This window comes from Chiloscyllium punctatum, chromosome 18 (assembly GCF_047496795.1).
Source record: "Chiloscyllium punctatum isolate Juve2018m chromosome 18, sChiPun1.3, whole genome shotgun sequence".
Classification (NCBI taxonomy): Eukaryota; Metazoa; Chordata; class Chondrichthyes; order Orectolobiformes; family Hemiscylliidae; genus Chiloscyllium; species Chiloscyllium punctatum.
The window spans coordinates 73,476,703-73,483,154 of record NC_092756.1 but is presented as its reverse complement, the minus strand read 5'-3'; the positions used below and the strand labels follow the sequence as shown (position 1 = coordinate 73,483,154).

The 6,452-nt window shown below is 45.7% G+C and overlaps 1 non-coding gene across 1 annotated transcript; it reads right to left on the bottom strand.

Annotated features, from left to right (window-relative positions):
• Positions 1-5,862: 5,862 nt before the first annotated feature.
• On the bottom strand, positions 5,863-5,935 carry trnar-ucu (transfer RNA arginine (anticodon UCU)). Its single transcript has one exon. It is a non-coding gene; the product is annotated as a tRNA-Arg (tRNA).
• Positions 5,936-6,452: the final 517 nt, after the last annotated feature.

Here is a 6,452-nt window from a genome sequence, read left to right as displayed (position 1 = left end):
CTAAACTGTCTAAACAGCCTCCCATCTCCTCAGAACGATCTGCTTGTCTGCCTAACTTTGCATCATTGGTGAACTTCACCAGAATGTCCCCCAGTCCTTCATCCAGATCATTAATATATAAAGTGAACAGCTGCGGCCCCAACACTGAACCCTACGGGACACCACTTGTCACCAGCTGCCATTCCAAGAAAGAACCTTTTATCCCAACTCTCTGCCTTCTGTCAGATAGCCAATTCCCAATCCATGCCAGTAGCTCACCTCGAACACCATGGACGCTCACCTTACTCAGCAGTTTCCCGTGAGGCACCTTATCAATGGCCTTTTGGAAATCTAGGTAGATAACATCCACTGGGTTTCCCTGGTCTAACCTTCTTGTTACCTCTTCAACGAATTCTAACAGGTTTGTCAGGCATGACCTCCCCTTACTAAATCCATGCTGACTTGTTCTAATCCAACCCTGCACTTCCAAGAATTTAGAAATCTCATCCTTAATGATGGATGTTATAATTTAACCTACAACCGAGTTTAGGGTAACTGGCCTGTAATTTTCCATCTATTATCTTGATCTTTTCTTGAACAAGGAGTTTACAACAGTGATTTTCCAATCATCTGGGAATGTCCCTGACTCCAGTGATTTTCGAAAGATTAAAAATAGCCTCTACTATTGTCAGGCCCAATGTTCAACATGTTTAATGACTCATACAGCCATGATTGTCTCCCGCCATCTCTGAGAGAGGCCAATATTTCGCTTATTCTTAAAAAAGGGAAGGTCCTGGGGGTCTGTGCTTTGTACAGGCCCATTTCACTCTTAAATGTGGACTTTAAAATCCTCTCTAATACTCTTGTGTTAAGGCTGGAGACTGTGTTACCTTCTATTGTTAAAGAGGAACAGACGGGCTTCATAAAGGGCCACAGATCCTCCAATAATGTTAGGAGGCTGCTTAATGTAATTCAAGTGTGTCAACAACAGTCAATATAGGGATTGGTGATTTCTCTAGATACAGAGAAGGCCCTTGACCGAGTTGAGAGGCCGTACCTTTTCTATACTCTGGAGCGGTTTGTTTTGGGCAAAGTTTTTATAAGATGGGTAAAGGTTCTCCACAATGACCCTCTCACTGCAATCATCACCAACAGGGTGTGATCAAGCAATTTTAACATTTTTGGGGTCAGCCGGCAGGTCTGTTCCCTTTCCCCACTGCTTTTTACAGTGAGGATTGAATCATTGGTGGAGGCCATTCATAGGGATCCCAATATATCAGCTCCAGACGGGGGGTCAAATTTACATCAGAGTTTATTGTATGTGGACGATGACCTCATTCTTTCGTCAAATCCAGCAGATTCAGTACCTCGCCTGTTAGCATGCATCTGTGTGTTTGGCAACTTTTTGGGGGACAAGATTAATCTTTCAAAATCAGAGGCTATGCCTATGGGTGGTCTTATGAAAGTGTTAAGTCTTGAGGGTGAATATCGATTCCCATTTAAATGGTCACAGGGGGGTTTTGTGTATTTGAGCATGTTCATTACTCCAGTTCTGAATCAGCTGTTCAAAGCCAATTTTGTTCAATTATTTGACAAAATCAAACAAGACCTTCAAAGATGGAGGTGCTTCTGGTCTCGTGGTTGGGTCGGATAGCGTTTATTAAGATGAATATTCTCCCTCGTTTACTATCCCCTATATGGATGCTCCCCCTGATTTTCGATAAGCAAACATTCAGGAGACTGAACGGCTGGTTCAGCCCCTTTATTTGGCATCGTCAGTGGCCCCTCATTAAATGAGCTAAACTGCGATTGTCTCACAGACTGGGGGGAGTGGATCTCCCAGACATTAAAAGCTACCAACGAAGCTCACTTTTATCCTACATGAGTGATTGGGCTTGTGGGGACCCTCTTTCAATATGGTTAGATATTGAAACCTCCCAGGCTAATGTGACCCCTTACTCACTTGCTGTGTTTGGACAAAATGAGGACAGTTAGGGAATATTGCCATAACCCAATAGTTATTGATACTGTTAAAGCATGGAGGGCAATTCAGCAGAGGGAAGGCAATATTGGCAAGACATCTTCTCTTACACCGGGTATGCCGGGTTTTCAACCGGGGATGATAGATTCAGGATCCAAACATTGGGCAGCTAGGGGTGTGTCTTGCGCGGGTGATTAGTTTGAGGGAGACACAATGATGTCCTTCGATCAGTTTGCACAGAAACACAAGCTACCGAACAGGGACCTCTTTTGTTTATTTCACGTTAGAGATTTTATTTTTAAAAAATGACACTTTTGACTGATCCCTCCAAGTCCGACATAGAGAGAGGGGTGATGTAGCCCCATATCCTGCAGACCCCACAAAGTTCTGTATTTTTCTGACACAACATCCCACCAAACCCAACACAGACCTGGGGACGTTTCCAGGGGAGATGAGAAATCGACTTGACATCAGACAAAGAAGATCAGCCGTGAAGACAAGGCTTAAAAGTTAGCCATCCCAGATGGGACATGAACCCACAATTCCAGGCTGCGGAGGCCAGTGCCTTATCCATTAGACCACTGGGCCCACATCTCCAAAACTGAAATGGCAGCCTGTAAATACTGCACCCTGAACCTCTCATATTGTGTTCTTCTCTAAGTTTTATACTCACACTGATTGGTTGTTCCCCTTCCATCTCACGCTAAATCATTGGCTGCTTGATAAAATTGATCTTACCCCCCATTTCTCCCCAAACGGACCGACAAGAAATCCACCAAACTCCAACTTTGCACAACTCAAGTCTGAGGAAAATGGAGCAGACAGGAAAATAGCAAAGGGCTCAATGTTATTTTGTGCAGCACTTTCAAGATATTTGCATTTAGTGGGGAAGGAGGAAGTGGAGATGTTGCAAAAAGCTGCATTGAGGACAATTCAACAGAATCTTAGCGGGCATTCAGCCCATTGTGGCTGTGCTGTCTCTTTCAGACAATTTACCCCAAGATCTCCCAAATCCTGAAATTACCTTGTGCAAGTTTCTCCTAAAGAGCATTTTCCATAATCTCGAAGCAGGCAAGTGATTTTTAATGGAGTAGTTGAAAAATCCAGTCAATTTGGATTGAGATGGAGTTGATATGGGACGAAAATCAGCCACCACAAAGACCAGGCTTAAAAGGACAACACCCCAAAAGGGATTTGAAACTCCAATCCACTCCATCAGAAGCTACAGTCTTACCCATTAAGCCACAAAAACTCAGTGACAATACCCTACTGCGAATAGTTGATCTTAAATGAGTGCTACAGCCGAGCATGTTCCAAGATCTGTGACAACACACTGAGGGATGCACTAAAGTTTCGGGCAGCTGCTGCCAAGGTGTAACAGAGAAACAACACAGTCTCAGGTCGTTCTGACAAATTATCACATCGTTCTTTCATTTCTCAGACCCTCTTGGTGCCTGACAATGAACAGAGATCGGTTCCTGCCCAAGAACAAAATGCCTTTATTTTTCGTGACACAGAACTTTGAGAAATGTCAAAATTCCAGTGTTTTGTTGGTTCTTTTCTCTCTGCATAGACTGTCCACAACTGATTTAGAACCTTTGTCTGCATTTTTATTTGATTTTTTATGAATAAAGTATATTTTTTAAATAAACAAAAATCTGGAGAGAGAGAAGTTCTGCCCGAACTTGCGAGACCAACCCGTTTATCGGGACAGGAAGGAGATTCCAATGGCCCAGCATGGATTGTTCCAGTTAATACCCTCGCCTCCTTGACCACAAAGTGGGGAGGGAAGTGGGAGTTGGCACGGGGCAGGGTGACACTCGGCACACGGACACACAAGATGGCCGCTGAGCCATAAGTTGGCCACTTGGCACACAAGATGGCCGCCGGACCACAATATGGAGAGATACAGCAGAGCAAATACAGACACTGCCTGGGGCCACCAGAATGCCAGCAAAATGCTCTCACAAATGAGTTGATTAGTTTAAGGCGGATGGGAGAGACAATACACATGAAGAACACACACTGCCCGCCAAAGGGTCTGGTCAGACAACACCTTTGATAGAAATGCTAACTGTTAGATACAGCCTCAATACAGAGTGATAATAACCAGGGCTGCAGTAATTGGCCTTCTCAGGAAGAGCGATTAGCGCCCATTACTACAGCAACGGACTTCCGCGCAGACGCTGAAACTGACAACAACTGCACTGAAATTCACAAAGGCCACGCTGGAACTGACAATAACTGCACTGAAACGATCAAGGATTCTGCAATGTTTACAATAAACAAGCCATGTTACAGAGACAATAACCTCATCACTGACCTATTATATCACAAAATGTATAACAGTATCTTGACCATGTGCTCCGGGTTGAGAGAAGAATCACAGCTGACCACTGTGCTGTTGGTGCTGCTCTCTCCCCGGAGCTCCGGGATTTCCTTGGACAATAAACTCTGTTGGTGAACCCCGACTCTGACTCAGAGCCTGGTGATTTTCAGCAGTTTCCTTCCCACAAATGTTTGTCCAATCTGTGGATGTGGCACTCCAAGTTCTCCAACGATGGCCTAACTACCTCACATCTCCATCATAGCCTCCTTGCAATTGTATTCAATACCTTGACTAAGAAAGGTAAGGACCCAAATGCATAGCCACAGCCCCATCAGTTCCAACCTTGAACCCCCAGATTTCAATCATTTCCATTGACATATTGGACCTTATCATAAATACCAAACATGCAGGTAATCTGGGGTTCAGCTGGTAATGTTGACAGAATATAGCTTAGACTGACACCAACACAACCAAAACAGAAGTTGCTTTGTCCATAGATTGGTAGCTCTATCTGTTGGAGCCCCAGTGACCTCATGGGTACAACACTAACTTCCTAAACCAGAGATTGTGGGCTCAAGTCTTATTTGGGGTTTTGATTTTGTTGAAAACTTCACTGTGCAGCTGATCTCAATCCTGCGTGGTCACGTGACCGTGGCAACAAAATCAGGCATTCTCAATTGATCCTCAGCTGGAGAAACTTGACCTGATAGAAAATTGTCCAAACTAAATTAAACAGCAGCTATCAGCTCCAGACAATATTGCAACTAAGATCAAAGAGCGACAAAGATTCAAGAAGAACCAGTTCCAACCAGCCTGAGGGTTGTATATTTGAGAAGTGTCAGCCTGAGACAATCCACTTTATAGCTCCTGGCATGATAACAGTGAAGGGTATTGGTGTGACCCCATTGGATGATGTGAACCCAGCTCATGACCATATTGGCCAAAGCCACAGAAGATTCTGGAAGATCAGGGAAAAGTCGGGTAGGAACCACACCTGGATGCCAGTCCCTTCGCGAAGCCTTGACTGGGCCTTGCAGTGGAACTCTGACCATTTGGTCCAACCTTGTTCAGAGAAGCCCTAGAGTGGGGTGGGAGGAGGCCATTCAGTCCATCACATCCACACAGACCCTCTGAAGAGCATCCCATCCAGGCCCAACCACAATCCTCTCACCCTGCATTCCCCAGAGCCAATCCACCAAACCTGCACATCTTTGGGCTGTGGGAGGAAACCAAAGCACCCGGAGTACCCCATTGAGAAAATGTGCAAACTCGACACAAACAGACACCCAAGGGAGGAATCAAAGCCAGGTCCCTGATGCTGTGAGGCAGTCCAGCGACCCACTGAGCCACCATGCCATCCCCAGAAGGATCTCAGCAGGTTTTCAGTCATTGTGACTGTGCTGTCTCTTTCAGACGATTGACCCAAAAATCCTGCATATCCTCAACATTCTGTATTTTTCTGACACAGGGTACCACCAACCCAACACAGACTTGGGGACTTTTCCAGAGGAGATGAGAAATTGACTTGACCTCGGATGAAGATCAGCCATGAAGACAAGCTTTAAAAGTCAGACACCCCAGATGGGACTTGAACCCACAATCCCTGGCTTAGAAGGCCAGTGCCTTATCCATTAGGCCCCTGGGGCCACATGTGTGATGTTAAAATGGCAGCTTTTAAGTTTTGTTTTGCAAGAACACACTGACTGTGGCTCAGCCAGCACAGAGTCAGTGCCCTGGACTGAGGGGATTCTAAATCTCCTGGTTATATATATTTTTCTCTTTACCCCCGCACTGCTGCCTAACTGTGGTAGTGCTTATATTTTCCCCAGCACCCATGTTGTGTGTGTGCAGGTGTGAGACACAGTGAAAGACAACAGATGTACAAATCTTTATTCAATTCCCACCACCAGGAAGAAAGGAAACACCCGAGTGGCCAGTGACAAGCATCAAAGGGCAATGCTGTGTGACCAAACAGTGAGGGGGAGGGCACTCTCTGAACAGCTCAAGGATGTTGGTAGACACTGCGTGCTCCTTCTCCAGGGACACCCGGGCTCGAACGTAACCATGGAAGAGGGTCAGGCAATCGGCCCTAACAACCAGTTTGGCCAGGCCCAGGAGCAGACCCACGAGGAGATCCTCTGACCAACCCTCCCCCCTCGGCAC